This window comes from Euprymna scolopes, chromosome 6 (assembly GCF_053919585.1).
Source record: "Euprymna scolopes isolate OS-2025 chromosome 6, ASM5391958v1, whole genome shotgun sequence".
In the NCBI taxonomy this organism is placed as follows: Eukaryota; Metazoa; Mollusca; class Cephalopoda; order Sepiida; family Sepiolidae; genus Euprymna; species Euprymna scolopes.
Genome location: NC_136487.1, coordinates 29578957 through 29601295, shown reverse-complemented (window position 1 = coordinate 29601295; position 22339 = coordinate 29578957). Strand labels below are relative to the sequence as shown.

General features: G+C 32.6%; 1 protein-coding gene across 2 annotated transcripts in view; it reads right to left on the bottom strand.

The window, feature by feature from the left end:
* Positions 1 to 22339, bottom strand: part of LOC145277598 (allene oxide synthase-lipoxygenase protein-like) — a 258552-nt gene that overhangs the window by 148928 nt on the left and 87285 nt on the right. Inside the window, exon 1 of one of the 2 annotated variants that reach the window (XM_080129115.1) lies at positions 9056 to 9319. The exons of the other annotated variant lie outside the window; for it this stretch is intronic. The gene's annotated coding sequence lies outside the window, so the exon portion shown is untranslated. Of the gene's footprint in view, positions 1 to 9055; positions 9320 to 22339 lie in introns of those variants that run through there. 2 annotated transcript variants of the gene reach the window in all.

Here is a 22339-nt window from a genome sequence, read left to right as displayed (position 1 = left end):
CACTATTATTTCTGATATTCATCAATGATCTCCCCGATAATACTTTGTCCGAGATTAGTATATTTACTGATGATAGAACGCTCTATAATATGCATGAATGAAGACCGGATGTACACAAATCCAAGACAATGGCAGAATCCTTAGAAAACCACCTCCAAACAGCAGTGGATTGGGACGTAAATGAATGGTAACATTTAATGCTAGTAAGATTAAACTGCTATCTTTTAACAATTAGAAGAAGCCTCTCCAACTAGCGATATCCATAACAAATCAGAGGCCAACAGTATTAATGCTGGAGTCCCTCAGGGGTTCATTCTAGGCCCAGCTCTCTTCCTGATCTACATCAATGATTTCCCAAAACACATACTTAAATCATTCGTTGATATCTATACTGATAACACGACCATCTATGGCATTACATCAAAGGCCGTAAATAGTGGACCCTTCAATGGTCCAATAAATATCCGCTTTTCATCAGTTGACACACCCAAGTTTAATACGTCAGACGATGCGATTCGTCCACATCGATCAAGCTATATATCCATTTTTCGTTAGTCATACGATGTTTTCGCATACTGTCACAAATAAGTTTGGCGAAAACTATGTCCATGCGAGATTTACATTCTCAAATATTCTAGTATTCTACTCGGTGCATTTAATTGTCGTCATCGTTCACGCATATATCAGGTCAATAGCGATCAATAATACAGTGCTGTTCGTATATCCGATTTTCGCTAGAAACAATCAGGTAATTTAATTGTGTCTTTCGTGGTCAGTTTGGCGCGTGTTTTTTTTTTCTTGTTTACCTCGTCCTATTACTATTCTAGATCTCTCGCCTACTCATATACTATCATCTTTCTTTTGTCTAGTACTGAAAATAAAAAAAAGAGAAAACGCTGAAGTATTCAATCAAACCTGCTTAAATACGGACTTGTAGTCTAAATACACACACACATATATGTGCCGGCAAAAGGAAACATCTAACGCATTGTTTCTCTTTGGAGAACTTTGAATCTTTTCTCCAGTTTTTTTTCCCCCTCGTTGTGCCAATATTTTAATCGTTTTTTTAAACGTTAATAAATTTATTTTAGTGTCCCCGTACTTTTGGCACATTTAATAAGTTCCCCATTAGAACTCTTTATTTTCGGCATAATATTATTTTGCACGCTCTCGATTTTCTCCTGATGAGATGATAGCCGAAAGAGCTCTCGAGAAACTTCCGCTTATTATTTTCAAAACTGTATATATATATATATAATTTGGAAGTTGTTATTTTTCAAATAGCAGCTGACTGAAATATGCTCATGACTGTGTAGCAATACATTACTGCTTATGTAAAAACAAATAATAATAATAATAATAATAATAATAATAATAATAATAATAATAGGGACGCCCGGCGTTGCCAGGTCGTACAATATGCTTAAACATGATATTTTAATTTATGCAGATTGCGTATGTATTATTATAGAATCAATCCTCTACTGAATATTATGTATTACGAGGAATAATTTTCCCGGTGGACTAATTCGCAAAAAAAGTAAAAAAACATGATAATGATAATGTCGTTCATCAAATTCCGTCTGTGCTTGTTTACAATATCATGTCAGCTGATATTTAAGTTTGATGATGAATGCCCTGGAAATGTCAGTTTTGATAATGTTTAGTTTTAAAATATACAAACGAAGAAAGTATTTGCGGCGATTTTAAATGGGATATCTTGTAATCTGAACTCATTGATAAGAAAAAATAAAATGGTGATATACACCCGGGCTTGAACAGAGGATCATTCGATCTATAGTCGAAAATTCTACCACTGAGCTTCACCTCCAGATGTCAATAATTATGTTCTTTTTTTTAAGAAAAAATGATATGCTAAGTTTTTATTATCTCCCTTGCCAGTGTAACGTAAAATATTCCCCTGTAAATATTCTTTTTGTCTATAAGAAAAGAAACACTAATTTTACGGCCGGATTTTCTAAATTTTCGATACTTATTAGATGAATTTCTGTATAAAACATATCTATGAACACTGCCAGAAATATAAAATAACTTTTGGAGGAAATCTATAAAAGATAACCCCAGTCATATTGGGATCCATGAGCAAAGACCTATCTCACACACGCACAAAGTAATATATATATATAAACTTTTTATTTGTTTTTATATAAGCAGCAATATGTTGCTACACAGTCATTAGCATGTTTCGGTCAGCTAGTTACCAGTCACTAGAGACCTCTTCCGGCGATACAGCTTATGTGTAAGCAAAGTTTGCAATGAAAATATAAGGTCTTCCTCGTTGCAGGAATTAATAAGGTGGTTCTGTGGAATGTTGTGAAAAATAAGATTTCGCTGTATGTAAATAAGACCCAATAGGCGTTCAGATTTGAGTCTGTGTTTAGATATAGGAATGAATGAGAAAGGGTGGGGTTAAAAGTCGGGATGGAGCTAAAACCATATATATATATATATATATATATATATATATATATATATATATATATAGACTACGTTGTATTACCCTAAGCATGGTGTCACTGTTTGTTTCAAATTTGTTGACAATCAATCCAAGGGTTTCGGTTACATTGGCTGTTTTCAGATATTAGTGACCGACATATATAATCTCAGTTGTAGCGATGCGAAGTTTTAACTAAACAGAGAAGCAACAACTCAAATTCCATTACAAAATACGCTATAAACATGCGGTCGAAATAATGCCTTTTAAGCGACGTTGTGAACGCAAGTGTTGAATGACTTGCAAAAAATGTCAGCCAAAAAATCGACCCTCCCTGTAAAAAGTACCCAGTTGAGAATGAAAGAATTAATATTTTGGGCCAATTTTTCGATATTTGTCGTCCGAAGTTTCGTTTCTAGTTGATGGTACCCAAGTCTTTTTTTTTTTACTTTTGAAATCAGTACTATATATTATTCAATAAAATATATAAAAGCGTATTTTACAACCGACCAAGGTCGGGCACGTCCCGCTAGTCGTAAAATATAATTGGTCGTTATTATTTTTTTAAATGAATATATTTTCAAAACAATTCTATCTACGTTGAATACAAGATGGAAAAAAAGTAAATTCGCACTATTTTCTTTTTTGCAATTCAAGCTAGGCCGAAAAGCTGCTGAAACAGCTCGCGTTATCAACGAAGGAGTTGACCCTGAACCACTAGTAGACGCACAGCACAATGGTGGTTTAAGAAACTGCGTGATGACGACGGCAGTTTTTAAGATAGTGAGCGTAATGGTTGGTCATCCTGGTTGGTCATATTCACAACGATCAATCAAGGGCCTTAGTCTAAGCGAATCCGCACACAACTGTTCGACAACTTGCTTCTGAATAAGGCGTAATTATTTGAGAGAGATTGAAAAGACAAAAAGACTTGATAAATCGGCGCCTCACGAATAGAACAACCAAAAGAAACGCCGTTATGAAGAGTCATCTTCCCTTCTTTTACTCAATAAGAACGACCCGTTTCTCCAGCGGGTTGTGATTTACGTAAAAAGTGGGTTCTTTACGAATACCTTTGACGCTCAGCTCAGTGGTTAGACGCCGACGAAGCTCCATGGCACTTCCTTGAGCCATATTGGCACCAAAAGAAAGTAATGCTGACTGTTTGGTGGTCTGTGACCGGTCTCATCCATTCCAGTTTTTTTTAATGCATAAGTAGTCAACAAATGGATGGAATGCATCAGAAACTTCGACAACAACACCCAGTATTAGTCAACAGAAACGGGTCAATTCTTCTCCACAGGAATGTCCGACGGCACGTTGATAAACCGCCATGCAGAAGTTGAACGAATTGGGCTATGAAATTCTGATTCATCCGCCATACTCTCCAGACCTCTCAACTACTAACTACAGCTTTGTTCAAAGATCTCGACAACTTTCTGCGTGAGAAATGCTCAAAAGCCTAAGTAATATCAAAAACGCCTTCAGCCACTTTATCGCCACCAGAACACAAGACTTTACGTTACTGGCATAAATTTTGCGTTTGCAAAAGTGTGTTGATTCTGATGGCGCTTATTTCGATCAATGTTTTGTTTTAACCGAGATATCTTCAACTGAATTTCAAAGTCAAAAACCGCAAGAACTTTCTTGTACAACCTTATTTATATATGATTAGTTCATTTAATCACATAAATTAATATACGAATATATTATTTTACGCGTAAATTTTCAGTATTTACTTTAACAGTGCTCAATACATAGGAAGAGCTAGGTAGTAAGTTATGAAAATATATATGGCAATTAAGCCTGACAAATTCTCACGAGAATGAAACGCGGAATATTCTGTGTAGCTTAATTGCCATATATATTTTCATAACATATATATATATATATATATATATATATATATATATACACACACACACCTTGGCAGTTTGTCAACCTTTAAAATTGTGTTAAAGAATTTTAGTCCGACGTCCTTAGTTGGAACTTCCTTCGCTTGTAATACAATTCCTCCCTTGTAATCACTGCATTGTTTTGCTTCCAAGAATCTACACTTGTGCAAATATTATTGTAGGAGAAATAAGCTTTTTTACAATTAAAAAAATCCCTGATTTAAAAAAGCAAACAATATTTATTCTATGGTTCATCAGTAGTGTTTGTAAAACAATACATATATATATATATATATATATATATATATATATATATATAATTATTTACTATATTAATTAAATACCTACAGACATTAGCGTTTCTTTTTTTCAGGAATGATCAGCGCAAGGTGTCACGATAAACGCCATTCGAAAGATTCGAACCCTTGCAACAGAAGTCATGTTTGATTTCATTAGCAAAGACCTGAACCAACCGGCTTCCGACAACCGCGAGATATACAGTTGAAATTAAACATTAATTCTTTTTAAATGCTTTTAACGTCAGTCAGAATGATCAAGTCATTATATCACGATCTACGCATATGAGCTAAGTTGACCGACTTATTACAACTGTAAAGTGCTCAAGGATTAGAAACAAGTTTCTTAAAGGGGCGGACATAATTATTTACTGTAATAATTAAATACCTACAGACGGTGCTTCATCCTTTCGGGAATCATCAGTGCAGAGTGTCACGATTAGCGCCAGTTGTGGCCAAAACGCAGTCAAATTATCAGTTTGAGATTTTTGCTTAAACATTCACAAACACAAAGTAGAAAACGCATTTTAATATTCTTCAAATTAAAATAAAAAATTATCTACATTTAAACTTTTAGATGGTAATTTTAAAACGTTGCACATTTCACCGGCATTATTGTGATGTTTATTCGTTCTTGTTTTTTGTCGCATTTACCTGTATGCATACACTCGCCACGTACAACGACATCAGTCAGTCTTAGACGACGAAATAGTTGTCTTTGGGGTATATATATATATATATATATATATATATATATATATATATATATATATATTCCCAAAACCTCTGACCTTGATGAAGGAGAGACAAAAAATCGAGGAGACTTGATTCCAAATATTTTTCATATGTTATATCTCCCCTCTTCTGGAAATAGGGTATGGTTATGAATATAACCAGTATCAAATAAGCCTTATACACTGGAAACCAAAGAGGGGAGATATAACACATGAGAAATATTTGGAATCAAGTCTTCCCTTGCTGTTATTTCAGATCATTTGAAACCATAGAAGCTAGTTTTTGTCTCCTCTCAATCAGAGCAAGAGGTTTTGGAGAAAAATGTCAGATATGCTGTAATTCATATGCAAAACTAGGAACACTAATGACTATGATTGAAGGTGCAGTATTTTTCCACCCACAAAACAGCCTTTAAATTTACCACTATCAAAGGTTTTCGAGGGGGCTGAAAACGAAAATAATAGTACAAATCCGTGGAAACGAGTAGTTTCAAAGATATGAAGAAATTATAAAGTGCGGATCATTTTTTTATATTAATTTAATATAAACATCCACATTATAGCCAAGGTGGCCATAAAGTGAATTCTCATTTAAGTTATTTTAATATAGAAAAGGGATTTTCCACTTCCAGAAACAGTAATGTGCGACCTTAAGGATAAATGCCACATAGCTCACTACAAAATTCAGGTCATTAGCTTTCCAACGAACCTTCATTTATTAAATTCTGATCAATAGTTGCCGAGATTTCGAACTGATAAAATAGCCCCAAAAGTGGTATATCTATATATGGATCTATCTATACTCGTCGCCAAATTGAATATTGAAATGCTTATATCTTTGGTTTAATGGGTCGAAACTACATGAAAATTTGTAGGCTTTTAGATTATAATATATTCTATGGTTAAAATTTTATGGCAATTAGTTAAAAAAAAAAAAAAAACTATATTTCCAAATCAATAAAATATGCCCAAATAAGTATATATTTATATATATTGGGTCCTAGCAACCCAGCTTTAATTTTGCTGTTTTGCGACGAACTTTGCTTCTTTTTTTTGTCTTTTCTTTTTTTCCTTGCTTGGTTGTCTCCTCTGTGACCTTGCTAGGCCACTAATATATGATTTTAAATTGGTTTCAATAAAAACAGAAAAGTACTTTTCGAAAAGCAATGAAATGATTTATAGGTTATTTCTATTTTCTGTCATCTACGTAACTTGAACATTATTTTATTTCCTATTAACCTGATTCTAAAATAATGTAAAAAAAAAAAAAATAAAAAAAAATGATTAACTTCTATTTAAGAAATTAATTTGGCGGATCTGAGCGAAAATTACCCCCCTATAATTTTTACCTGTATTCTGCAGTTGATATAATTTACGACAGTATAACCCCCCCAACCTTCTGATGTTAAAAATGGCTTTCTGACTAAACACCCTCCAAACTCGAAAACTATACTACATACTAAAACATACTATAAAAATTATAGATCGGGCTGATTCTCGTTCAGGTCCGCTATTAATTTAAATTAACCCAAACGCATTTCTGTTTCTTCGTAAACCAGCCATTCATAGTATCTTTGTTGAATGAATTCTTTCGAAAGTGTTTATTTTTATTTATTTTTGTTTACTTTTTCTCAGCTCAAATAAGGCGTATTGTCTCTTGGACATAAGGATTTTTATGTAGGATAATATTTACATGGGACTGTGAGCAGCGATATATCTGTTCACATTACATTTAAACTTCTGCTTCTTAGTACCGTCATGGAAGTAGATAAGGGAAGTGTTTAAACGATTAAATACACATTCATTTAAACTGATTTTTAAATTCGTAGAAAATCCTCGTATATTTAAAATCGCTGTTTCTACATAATTCTGCAAAGGTATCAGAAAAGTTTGGAAATCTGTGTATATCAAACAATTAAAAAAAAAAGTTATTAGAAGTTCCTTTACATTAAAGGGGTTAAAATGTTGGTACTTATGCAGTTATGCTACTATGCTGAAATAATAACGTTATTATTAAGAAACATGAGGATGGGAGGGTGTTTTGTAATCATTCTGTACTTTCACCTAACAATTTAATTTTTTAAAATATCGTAAAACTTGAATTTAACTTGAGAAAACTATTTCAAACAAACAAAAAATAGCACGGTACCATAAGTGCTTAAGTATCAAACTTTTATAACAATTTCGGACACTTGTCAACTTTTGCATCCCTGATTAAATAATACCGTTATTATTTTGAAAGCCATTCTTAACATGGAGAGGGGAGGGTTTTTTGCAACTATTCTATGCTTCCACCTAGCAATTTAATAATAATAAAAAAGATGCCGTGAAGCTTGAATTTAACCTGAAAGAAAAGTATAGTGCGGTGCTAAAAGTGCACAAGCACCCAATTTCGAACATTTTTTACAATAGTCAAAAAAAAAAAAAAAAAAAAAAAAAAAAACGTGAACAAAATAAATATAAACAAATTAATGTTACCAAACGCAACAAAAATGTACTCTCTTATCTACGTAAATAAGTTTGTGTGTCTTAACTTATTTAAAAATGTTTGTTTACTTTGAAACAAAAATAGTGTTAAGTATGTTGAATTAGAACAAAAAAAAACAGCGGTTTTGTTACAGCCAGGTCGACCCTCAAAAATCGATAATTAAACAAAACACTGGTATTTCGCCGGATTGGTGACATTTCTTGCGTGGCTTTATACAAGCAAGCGTTTTGATTCATTTTCGATTGTCGAGTGATTATCGTGAGTTTAAATAGCTGTAACGAAATTGCCACTTTTTCGCTCTAATTCCTCAACCGACTTAATTTGATTTCAAACTAAATAAACGAAACTATCTTCCACTACAAAGTCACTATGTCGAGGGAGAAGAGAAAAAAAAAGATTGATAAAGGAGTCTTACTCCGAAATATATTTCTTCAAAAATAAACACCCGTTTATTTTATAAAAAATTCGCGTTGCAGTTTTGGCTTCAGATGTATTTATTTATGTTTTATTCTTCAAATTTCACTCAACGCTTCTAACGGATATACACAAAAATAACTACCCAGATTTTCAAAATGCGCGACCACGCGTCACTTATCCGGCTTCATAAAAACCCCGCAGTTAACAACATCACATTGACTCTTCATCGAACTATCTTCCACTACATCATGTCCAGGAAGAAGAGGAATAAAAAAAGATTGATAAAGGAGTCTTACTCCGAAATATATTTCTTTAAAAATGAACAAAAAAAAAAAAAAAAAAAAAAAATTCGCGTTGCAGTTTTGGCTTTAAATGTTTTATTCTTCGAATTACAATATGTTAAAAAACACAAACTTATCCATGTAGGTAGAAGAGTAACATCTTGTCTTTAGTAACATGTATTTGTTGTATATTTATTTTTTTACCTGTTTTGTTTTTTGTTGTTTTTTTTTTGTTTTTTTTGTTTTTTGTTAAGGTAAGCAAATGCCCACAATTTCTTTCAATTATAAATTTAACCACTAAATGACAAAGTAATAATAAAATGCAATTTGCAAAAAAAAAAAAAAATTATAAATATGGGAAACAAAAAAAAAGAAGAAATGCTGATTAGATAGTACTGATTTTTTCTTTTTTCTTTTTTTTTTAGTAAACGTGTATAAACAAATTACAGTGAATACACGAGATCAAAAGGAAGCTCTTTTTCTACTTACATGGTGGAACTGGTTTTCAATTCTATTAAAGCTACACGCTTCGAGGGAGATTCAATTTACTAACAAAGCGGTAATATTCCTCGAGTTAGTACAGCCGGTCGCTAATAGTTAAGACGTAGCTTTCTGTTAGTTTGTTTGAACTGTTGATAATGGCTGCTACATATTTAGCCGACACTTGTTACTAATCAGTCGACTCTCTCTCTCTCTCTCTCTCTCTCTCTCTCTCTCCTCTATCTATCTTCCTCGACTCTGAAGCTGCGTACTGAAGGTATGTAAGTTTAGTGTCTTTATAATTAACGAGAGAGGTTGGGAGTAAAAACAAACACACACACACAAAGAAAAGTAGAAAGGAAGTGGTAACAGGAAACTGAATACATTCAGCTGAGAGGAAAGGAACGTTGATAGAACGAAGGATTACAGTCAAGGTATATATATATATATATATATATATATATATATATATATATATATATATATATATATACTAGCATTTCAACCCGGCGTTGCCCGGGTGTTTGTAGGTGTATGTTGAGCAAGGAAAAAAAATGCAGTCAATTTTTAAAACTTTGACACCTATTATGACCCCTTAACATTTATTGCTTTGGGCTCAATCAGGTTATTAAGTTGAATCAGTGTCCGAGGAACCTATATCTAAAATTTCATGTGTTTAGACCCAAAATTGTCGGAGGAGTTTGGTAGAGTTCTCAAAGGTCAAATCGCTGAACTTTTACCCCCTTAACAGCCAAATTTCTGGCCGAAAACGGATTACAAAGATTTTCCCAAATCTCAGTACACTGTATAACAAATTTCGAGTCTGTAGACTGAAAATTAACAGAGTTATTGCGTAGAAAAATGTACACAGACACACACAGACATGTTCACTTATATATATATATATATATATATATATATATATATATATATATATATATATATATATAACTAGCATTTCAGCCCGGTGTTTAGATGTGTATGTTGAGCAAAAAAAAAATGATAGTAGGAAGGCAGGTTCGAACCCGCACCGCGAAGGAGGAAAAGAACGGGGAAAAAACTGACGTCTTTGCGGTTACGATCACCGCCAAACCTGAAGTGATTCATGTTTAAATTAAGGCTAGACAATCGAAAGGAGAGGATAACTTTCAAAAATATCGGCGAAAAAAGCGTCCCCCCCCCCTGTAGAAAAGTGCCCAGTTGAAGGTGAAGATATTAATGTTTTTAGCCAATTTTTCGATATTTGTCGTATGGAAGGTCGAACTTTAAAACGATACTGATCTTGATAAAATCTGTCGCCTTTGTCGAAAGTTTTAGGCACACATACAAACATACATACATACATACATATATACATACATACATTTATATATTGGTAACTGAAAATTTTCGAACCAAACCGATTAAAAAGCTTGCCCTAGCTCTGAATACCCTTTATGTAAAATTTCAAATGTTTAGGATCAGAAATTGTCTGAGTAATTTGGTAGAGACTGCAGAGGTCAATTTTTTGTTAACTTTGACCCCTATTATGACCCCTTAAAATTTGTTATTATTGTTTTGGGCTCAAATCAAGTTATTAAGTTAGATCCATATCCAAGGAACCTATATTTAAAATTTCAAGTGTTTAGACCCAAAATTGTCGGAGGAGTTTGGTAGAGTTCTCAAAAGTCAAATCGTTAAACTTTGACCCTTTAACAGCCAAATTTCTGGCCGGAAACCGATTACAAAGATTTTCCCAAATCTCAGTACCCTGTATATCAAATTTCGCGTCTTTAGACTTAAAATTGACAAAATTATTGCGTAGGGAAATGTACACACACAGACACACAAACACGTTCACTTATATATATATATATATATATATATATATATATATATATATATATATATATATATATATATATAAGTGAACATGTCTGTGTGCGTATATTCCTTATATGTTATATCTCCCTTCTTTTGGAAATAGGACACGATTATGAATATCTTCAGTATCAAATAGTCCTCATACAATCAAAGAGGGGAGATTTAACACATGAGAAATATTTGGAATCAAGTCTCCTCTTGCTGTTATTTCAAATCATTTGAAATTATAGCAGCAAATTTAGTTTCTCTTCCATCAAGGTAAAATATTTGGAGAAAATATCATACATTTTGTAATTCATATGCAAAACTAGGAATACAAATGACTATGATTGAAACATTCTATGGCTGTAAAAAGTGCTAAAAATAGGCTCTGGGTGAGTGATGATCCCCTTAATTTGCGATTTTAAGTGCAAATGTCAATTGGTCACGCGACAATTTAAGTCATTACTATTCCTACGAGTCTTCATTTATTTAATTCTGATCAGTGGTCACTGAGATTTAGAACTTATGAAACTGCCAAAAAGGTTGGTATCAAATTGAATATTGAAATGCTCATATCTTTTGTTTTATGGGACAGAACTACATGAAAATTTGGTTTCCGGACAGACACATATAACAAGAAGGAGAGGCATATTTGAAAAGAAAGAAACAAGATAGGCAAATAAAATTATAGCGAGAAAAACAGAAATAGTAAATGATCACCATAGTGTATGAATCTTAAGATGTTAGTGTTAGCATTTGTTTTCCCCGAAGTAATTGTGAGAGGTACGTGCAGGAATAGGGAGTGAGAATGAGCGATAAAAGTGGAAGAGGATGTAGACAAAAAGAGAAGTAGATATAAATCTATATATATATATATATATATATATATATATATATATATATATATATATATATATATATATATCACTAACTCTTCCTAGAGGACAAATTTGACGCAAGGACGTGTTTTTAAGATGAGATTGTTGGGATGTTTATAAAAAAAATGTTAAAATCTATCACAGCCGTCTCGGTTACATATGATGCGGTGCAGCTGATAGGCAATGCCCCAGCTTCCGCCTTTCTCATACATTTTGATGTAGAAAAGGCCATAAATTTTCAACAGTCAAGGTTGATTAGAAAAAACATTTATCAAATGAGTGGTCCTACAAAATTTTCACACAAATAAAGAGGCCAAAGACGATTGAAGAAGAATGTCTTTTCTCTTTAATGAAATGGGATAAGTAGTGTCAGGTTTCCTCGAGCGTGGTCTAAATTTGACTTCAAGGTCAATACGGATGACAAAGCTATTTTTTCGCCTTTTCAGTACAATAAGAGTGTGATGCGGTCGGTTTAATGCTAAGAATTCTATAATTTTGCAGCATTCAAATATAGTTTATAGATTTTCTCTTTCCAGCTCCGTAGATAACATTTTAAAAGGGTTAGAAATTTAATCCATTAATTACTTAATCAAAAGTTCACAATATCATCGCTGCAGGTTAAACAGAAACATTCCCGAGTTCGACAAGATACACCTGAAGAAAGTCGGAGGTTACATCGACCGAAACCTTGTGAAAATGACATCCAAGATATAAACAGTAAATAATACAAATAATCATTAATTACTTAATTAAAAATTCAAAATATCGTCGCCACGGACTCGGAGATATAGTTTAATAATGTCCATCTCTTTTTAGGAAGGCGATTCTCGTAGGACCAACTTTCACTTCGGATCTAAAATGGAAAACATATATACATTCAGTCTGTTGTTAAAAGAAATAATTGGATTAGTCTATCACTTCAGGAAGTAGCTGACTCCTGATGCAATCCTTAAACTGTATAAGAATCGAATCGATCCTAAATAAAGCCATGATATTACCTTTGGACAGGTGCCATTCAGAGTACTCACTTTCGTCTTGAAGACATACAAAATCGACCCCACATTCTAACAAATGGTGATATTCTTTATACCCCATTTCTAATAGATGCTATCAGATAGAATTTAAACAAAAACATTAAGCTATCAGATAAGTACTGTATTTAAACACTTATGTGTTTGTTAAGACATTGAATCCAATGATTCTTTTTACGGTTAAATCGTGCAGTCATTTAATCTGGATTTAAATGTGATATATATATATATATATATATATATATATATATATATATATATATATATATATATATATATATATATATATAAATATATTAATGAAAACAAAGGGGTGTAGTCTTTACCTGATATACGCAATGGTAAACTTCAAACTAATATAAATAACAGTATTTATATATAGAAAATTTCATCCCAACCGAATTAAAAGAGCTCAATACGCAATAGAGGGTAGAACTTATTATAAGAGAAGGAAAATTAAAACTGTAAATTGCGCTTTACAATCAAAATGTGTGTGTGTGTGTGTGTGTGTGTGTGTGTGTGTGTGTGTGTGTGTGTGTGTGTGTGTGTGGTCACGAATATGCTCCTTATATGGTTGACTATTTTAAAAACCTGATTACATATAATAATAGAAGATGTATCGAGGATCAGGAATGGGTATGTTTGATCTGGCAGAATGGTGGTTCATAAATATTGTGGGGTCTGCGTTCGCGCCTGGCCCCCAATGTATGGAAATAAAAAGTGAAAAATTAAAAAAAAAGTTTACAAGGGTTTTTGATACAGATGTAAATAAGAATACTTTGGTAAGTATGTTTCAACATAAATAGGGATAATATAATAAAATTGTGGGGTCTGCGTTCGCGCCTGTACTCCATGGAAATATGGCACAAACTTTAAGAAAGACTTTTCATATCTATTTGCGTAAGTATATTTTGATAATTATGTTTCAGTTTGAAGAAATATGTTATAATAAAATTATGGGAGTGTTCGTTCGCGCCTGACCTCCATATAATGTAAATATGTCACAAAGTTTAACAAGGTTTTTTAAAAGGGGCGAGGGTTCACAATAACACCTTAACTTTAATCTTACTTCACGTTAGCTTTTATTTATTTTTTTTTAATCATATGGTGTCGAATAAATTCACGTTCTTATTAAAGTCAAAGCCCCAAAAAGTCGGAACTTCAGACAATTCTCGACACAAATTTTGCATAATTGTTTTTTTCCCTCTCCACTTGCACGGGGCACTCTTTCGAAAATAGATAAATAGATAAATAATTAAAAAATAAGAAGATTACTTGTTATCGTGTCAAAAGAAGGGGAAACTCCTGCTCACGTGATTACGTGTCTTTTTAAAAACATTTACATAACCTTTTAATTTTTATTTATATATCTGTTTAAGCTTTTTTGTCAGTGTACTAGAAGGAATTCAGTTGATTACAACCCTTTCTGCGTGTTCTTTATATTACAATAGTATAACCCTGAATCCTACGGCGCAATACTACAACGTTCAATACTGCAAAACTGAAACGAAGCTGTTCTGCTTGAAAAGGGCGCCATTTTCTTCTTATTCATATTTATATCGATTCTTTGCTTTAAAAAACTAAAGTAATTACGTGTTTACTTTTTTAATATCCCATTTTGCTGTTTCGGATTATTTTACTAAAGTAAGTAAGGCTTCATTATTTTTTAAAACTGTTTTTGTTTCTTTGTTTTTCGATATTTCGTCGATATTATTTAGTAAGAGTGTTTAGCAGAAAAGCCAACAAACGACTACCCGAAAAAATAAATATACAAGAAATAAATGTTACCATTGTCAATAAAAGTTCAGTTCATGTTTTTTTTGTTTTGAAATAGTTTTTAATGCTCTTTACTTGAAATAGTTTCAGCGAACCGAAATTAAAACGAAATTTGAGGCGATAATTACTTAAATGAATTTTTATATAAACTGCACATGCCATAATCGAATATTCCTCAAGCACAAAATAACGGAAAACATTAGAATATGTTTATAAATATTCCTTACGTTGACGGAACTCTCTTAAATTGTTAACACAGAATGCTCAGGTACCCATCTTTCAAATTGAAACGGGGCTCTCTATTTTAAAGTCGCTGTCATTTTTATTTTTTTAACCGGTTCGTGAATTAATAAAAATATTTTTATTTCACAAACTACTTAAAAATACAAACCAATGAACTTTTCTACCATAAAAGTAACTTTTATTGACTATAATAACATCTATTTCTTGTATATTTATATTATTATATATATAACATTTTCTCTTTGTAAGGAAACCTCATTTTGTTGGTCACTGTTGACTACGAATGGAAACAAATTTGATATAAAAAATATATTTGTGCGAAAATTATCTTTACTTTAATCATATTTTGCTTCGGGAAAAATGTTTGAGCATCAAAACCTATCTTTTTACAACCCCTCCTTTTCATAACCTATCATACTTTCATCAATCACAGTCGATTTTCTGTAGGCTGTTTTTGAACCCAGTCAACAACGGGTACTTCAGCTAGTATATATATATAAAATGATAACGTTGTATCCTTATCCGTTTATTTGTTCATAATGTGTTTAGTATATAAAAAATGTATAATGTTCCCAAATAGATTTTCATACTGAAAACGGACTCATATATTTTTATTCCCGCATGATTTCCATTTATTCAAAACGAATCAACATTCAAGAAGTTATCTTATTTGCATATTATATTAAAGAAATTCTTTTGTAATAATTAGCTTTAAATTTTTAAGGGAAATTAATAATAGAATTGTTTTAAGTATTCTATTTAGAAATATTATATAAAGTTGATGTATTTCATTTATCTTGGATTTGACATTTATTTTTAATTATTAGTATTATCAACATCAGCTGCGCTGTAAAACAGAAGTTAGATTTCATTCAACTTACGAGTTATTTCCCTTGAAGCTATGATTTTTTTTTTATTTCCTTGTTTGAGTTTCATAAATGTAGATGACTGTTTTATGCTTCAAAAATCGAAAATACGATCAACTTTCAAGAGGATCATAACAATTTAGGATATTTGGTGTATCTTAAATAGTATGTCACTAGACTCCCTGCCCGGCAAAGTTTGTTTTTTTTACCTGGCAACGATAGGTATGTAAAGCTTGTATATATATATATATATATATATATATATATATATATATATATATATATATATATAACATATCACTTCCCAATATGCTAAACCCTATATATATATATATATATATATATATATATATATATATATATATATATATATATAAAGAGAGAGAGAGAGAGAGATAGACTTAGCTGTCGTACAAAGCTAAGACTCTGTAACATCAGCTGTGTATAGATACTCCCTCAGGCATTTGTCAATAAAAATGGTCCTGTGTCGATGGAAGTCATTTTTAGGCTCATGGCTCATTAGTGTCTGAGGGAGTGGCACTCGTCTGAAAAGACGTTGCAATCATCAATCATCATATATATACGACCCGCATAGCAGATCGTTCGGCTGATTGAGTTTCGATCCTGCCTTGAGGTGGTTGCTTGTCTAGCCGCACTGATGAGCCGTGGTACAGCGAAACAGTACTGTATGTGGATAAGTATAATGCTCTCTATCTAGGGTTTAGCATATTGGGAAGTGATATACAAACTGCCATTAACTTATTAAGCGATGCTCTTTGTGTAATCAAATCGATCTTATGCATTTGGACAATGTCAAAACATTGTTTATTCACTACCCGCATAGCAGCAGCCGAATATATTTCTCACGTTGCATAAAACTAAAGCTAAATATAGCTCATATTATCTACCCTTGTGCTTAGCATCTTTATCCTAAAATCCATAATGATCAGCTAATTATTATAGAACTGAATTATTTAAAAAAAAATTATGCAAAGATTTATATTTAATATGTTATGTAAATTGAAATTAGTGTGAATATTTGTTTTCTTCTGTCACTCTTGAAGAAGGAGGTACACTAGTATGAAAAGAAAATGTAAAATTAAATAGCGAAGAAGAAGAAGAAGAAGAAGAAGAAGAAAGACGGAAAAAGTAAAAATGAAAAAAGAAGTGGAAAGAAAGTGAAAAAGAATAAAAATAAGAGTTTAAAAAAAGCAGATGATGATGATGATGATGATGATGATAAGCAGAAAGCAAAGAAAAACAAAAAGAACGAGAAGAAAAAAAGGAAAAAGGAAGCAAAAGAAAAGAAGAAAGAAAAGACTTCGAAATAGCAAACATCGAAATTGGCAAACATAAAAACGAATGTAAAATAAGATTTTAAAAAACTAGCAATAATATAGATAATAGAAATATACGAATAAGAACATAAAATGCGTGCTTAAACATTGGGGGAACGATAGTGGTTAAGTGGTTAATGACACGGACTAAAAACCTGAGCATGCCGAGTCCGAATCTAGTTCGCTTCACAAAAAAAAAAAAAAAAAAAAAACTTTCATCAAACTGACAGCTCCCGATGGGAAGTAAATGAAACAAAATAAAATATGAATCGTCAAAATTGAAATCAAAATTTAAGAAACAATAAAGAAAAATAAAGGGAAAAATTAAATAAAAAGAAAAAAATAGTAGAAGGTAGAAGAGAAGGGAAAAAATAACGCAACTCATGGTTTATGTGGCTCGTAAAATGACACATGATCGCGAATTTATCAGATTTGAAGGTCATCTGAACACGTGTTACACCTTTCTTTATTTACATTGGTAAAATGATAAGAGATGCGTCATTTCAAAAGCACCTGCGAAAAGAACATCTGCACATCAATACCAGAAATTAGTTATGCCCTTACAGTAAAATGGTAACATTAGCCGCAGAAGGTTGATATGCCCCAAAGCAAAATTCCTAGCAATTCTCAAATTAATCTGAAACCTCCATTACGACTTAAGTTAATAGTAATTTGTCACAAATAATTATTTCACTTTGCTTATTTACGCGTCTGTTTAAATAAAATAAAATTTTCGCCTCCATTCTATAATAAAAAAAAAAACAATGTGTATTTATTTGTATATAAATACTAGCAGGCCGTGCGGCATTACCCAGTCGTAAGATACGCTTTAATATGATATTTTAATTCATGCAGATTAGGAACATATTATTATAAAAAACAATTCTTTATCGATTTTTATACAGTAGAACCCCACGATATTTTTTTTTTTTTTTTTACAAAGGCATCACCACATTATCAAGGCCCAGAGGCCACTCAAGGATAAGGGTTAAAGAGTGTACAGTAGAAATTGGTCAATATAGTAATCATTAGTCATGAAAATTTGGTAAATTTAATAACTTATATGGAACGGCTCCTCAAGAACTTATTTACTTTAGACTTGAACACAACCATATTGTAGTATGCCGGAAAGAAGGAAAACGGAAGACAATTCCACAGGCGTGCAGTTCTAAGAAAGAAGCTTTGTTCATGGAATCTACGTTTAGTTTCAGCAGTGAGATATCTACTGGATCGATAGAAAGATCCCACCATTTTTCCAGCGGCCTTGGCAACAGATTTGATATACGTGTTCCATTTAAGATCAGGAGTAATGGTCAAGCTCAGAAGCTTGTCAAAACTTGAGGCCTCCTGAAGACGAGAGCCATTCATTTCAATTGATGACAAATGTGAATTAGAATGTTGATGATGTAAAGAGAGAAACTTGATTTTAGATGCATTAAAAGTAACCAGCCACTCCTTTCCCCATTGTACTACGTGCTCAAGATCAGAGGAGAGAGAATTGGAGAGAACTTGGTCGTTTACTGTCTTAGATGTGGTACCATAAATGGTAGTGTCGTCAGCATAAATGTCTACGAATGATGTAAGGATATGATTTGGAAGATCATTAATGTAGATCAGGAAAAGAGTTGGGCCCAGGATGGATCCCTGAGGGACACCGGCATTAATACTGTGAGCTTCTGATTTTTGCCCATCAACTACTACTCTTATGAACCTATCAGAAAGAAATGATTTAATAATTGAGAAGACTTTTCCAGCTATACCATAGCTAGCGATCTTATGAAGTAAACCTTTATGCCATTCCCTATCAAAGGCTTTAGATATGTCAAGAGCAATTGCCCTAGAAAGATTGCCACCGTCGAGAGATTTGCTAATCCTATGCGATATAACTGTAAGGACATCTGCTGTAGATCTAGCAGAACGGAAACCATATTGAGTGTCACTAAGAAGGTTATTTTTGTTGAGATGTTTGATTACTTCTGTATTTAACACAGATTCTAGCAACTTACTCATGACGCACAGGAGACTTATTGGCCTGTACTGATTTTCCAGGGAGATGGGAAACTATTCTGCTTAAGACAACGTTTAAACAGTTTTGTAAGTATGGGCGCTAATTCAGGTTGAAGTTTTTTGAGTACTATAATTGGAATACCATCAGGGCCAGTTGCTTTACTCGAATCAAGGTTTTTGATTAGCTTCGCAACATCACGTACAGATATACGTATATCACATAGCGTGTTTTCTGATACAGGAGGAAATATTGGGGGTTGGCGGTCTTAGTCGCAAAGGGTAGAATTAGCTGCAAAGTTCTTGACAAAGAGTTTGGCTTTGTCTGATGCTGACGAGATTACCTCAGGTCCATTGATAATAGTTGGGATGGAGCACACGCTTCTGTTCAGGATTCTATTTGCTATTTGCCAAAACTGGTGGGAACCAAGCCGCTGCTCAGCTACTTTGGACTTAACAGTTTTAGCATACAACACTCTTGCGTTCCTTATTACTTTCTTACAATGGTTGCTGGCAGTCCTGAAAACGGCTTTAGTTTCCATACATCTATTACGTTTGAAGCAGTGGAAAAAGTGATTTCTGTGCGCAATGGCAGCAGCACATTCTGGAGAGAACCATGGCTGGTTGTTAGGTTTTTGCTGAAACTTTTTAGAGGGAATGAAATGGTCAATACCTGCAATTAACCATTCAGTTAGGTCTAATACTATAGAGGACACATCATTTTTAAACATGGAATGCAGAGGTAGATCAGATATAAATGTACGGAAGCTATCCCAGTCAGCCTTAGTGTATCGATATACTGTACGATGAAGAGGTACGTCTGGGGACTTATTACATTTCATTTTTATCTTAATTGATACAACAGAGTGGTCGGAAGATCCAAGAGGCGACAGAACAGAAACTGAACATAGTTCAGGGCAAGTTGTGAGAAAAAGGTCTAGTAGGCTCGCATACTGGCCATCATTATCGGGCACACGGGTAGGTTCCTGAACAATCTGAGTGAGGTCATAGGCAATGGAGAAATCATGACAGAACCTCCCCTCATCATCGGTCTTGTTTGAGTGGGTCAACCATTCGACGTTGTGAACATTGAAGTCTCCACATACGTGAATGTTAGCTGAAGGATAAGTAGAAAGGACTTGGTCAATTTTCTCAGATATGCTTTGAAAGATAGTAACTCCGCTGTTGTGGGGGCGATAGAGAGTAAATATAAATGCAGTAGTGTGAGCTAAAGCAATCCGGAAGCACATATAGGGTAAGTTAGGATCTTCCCTGGAGATGTCCCTCCCACATGGAAAGCTATCTTTAATATAGGCACATATTCCATGCCCATGGCGATCTTGGGGGTCAGATTTAGAAGTTAAGTTAGAGTATCCTGAAATTGCAAACTCATCTAGGAAAATAGCCTGTCCAATGCCAGTTTCACTTAAAAATAAAAGGTCTGGTTTAGTCTCCTGTAATTGGGTTTCAACCTCTGGAAGGTTAGAACGAAGACCCCTAAAATAATCATTATTAATTATCTACGCCATCAACTAGAATCAAAACTCTGCACCCATATTTCTTAGCCTCTGGGCCAATCCCATATGCATATACAAGTCAGACAATCAGGAATTAGAAATTTAAGCTATTCCCCATGTCTTTACGGCAAATGTCACGTGACAAAACAAATAAAGTCGAAATCATTTGTTGAATCATGGAAGACTTAACTAATTGTGACGTGACAATTGGGTTGATAATATTGGTTATTTTTTAAATTGACAAAGAATGTAAGTAGTTATAATTGTATTTTTAAATAAAAATCAACTTTACAGCTGTCTGATTTCACTATAATAACGAAGAAGCAGCCTTTATAAAGGGAAGAATAGAATTCCGGAATGTGATATTTTCAGATTTCACCGAATCAGAATGAACGGAATGAACGGAATTTGGCGAGGGAGCCGTTATTATTTATGAATCGGAAAATCAGAAAAGATTACGTTATGCCTATGCACATATGGGCCAGTTACGATCGGTGAAATCACATTATCTGTGAAAAACGTAGACTTGATCACGGTGACCATTGCTGATTTCAAAAGGCGAAGAATTAAAAGGTAAATAATTATATATATTTTTATATATATGTGTATGTATCTGTGTATATGCGTGTGTATGTATGTATATATATATGTGTATATATATGCATATATATATATGTATATATGTGTGTCTATGAATTTTATTAGAAATATATTATTATAATATTATATTTAAACCAAATTCAGATTTATAATTTTATTCTATTTTATTTCTATCTTTAACCCATACTAATTTGCTTATCAAGTAAATACATGCCTTTTATTTAAATTTTTTTCCAGATACATCTGCCTTACTTTTAATGCTAGGTTTATTTATGGTGTCTTTTACATATATTAAAAACCCTTCCCAATACTTTTGCTCTTGAGGAAACTTTTTTTTTAAATACTATATGTAAAAATTATTGTCCGTGGCTTAATGTCTACCACAATAAAAACATTGTTTTCCGAAACGATCGTACAAATTATTGATTTTGTTGTTGTTCCTTCTTGTGAAATGGATTTTTAATTTAATTCTATTTTGAATTTTAAATTATCAATCACATTACTGAATATATATATATATATATATATATATATATATATATATATATATATACATCATTCAATTTTATTAAGCAGTCAGCCCTATAATGATTGCCAAATTTCATCGACTAGTTTTTTCGAAGCAGTGACAGGATAAATTTATTCATTATGAAAATCTGTGAAAATATAAATTTTTCTGTTCTGTATTTAATTTTCATTTTGCGAACATTAATGTGTCTGATTTTTGTGAATTATTTTTCAAATAAGTACTAATTTTTCGAAAATATAAATATTTTGTAATTTGCCATTAGATTTAGTACGGGGTAATGTTTTTACAAGAAACAAATCATAAAATTAGTTTTTAATAAGAATAAGATTGCAAATTTGGGATCACAATATTGCCCAAGAAATTGTTCGCAAAATACAATACAAACTAGTATTCGTAAAATAAAAAAAATAACGATATGCGTTATACGATTGTATATCTAAAAATCAAAAATGCATTCTAAGTTTTAAAAAAAATTACCTAATTACGTATCATGTTTAAGTTTTTCAAAATTCCAAAATTGATAGAAAATGATGAAATAGAAATTATTGAAAAAAGGGATCACATCCGAAATGTGATACTTTTTGTTTCTGCGGAACCGTATGCAAATAAGCCTACTGAATGGTTTAAAGCAGCAATTGAAGCTTAAGTTTCCACGCGGAAGTTCTTT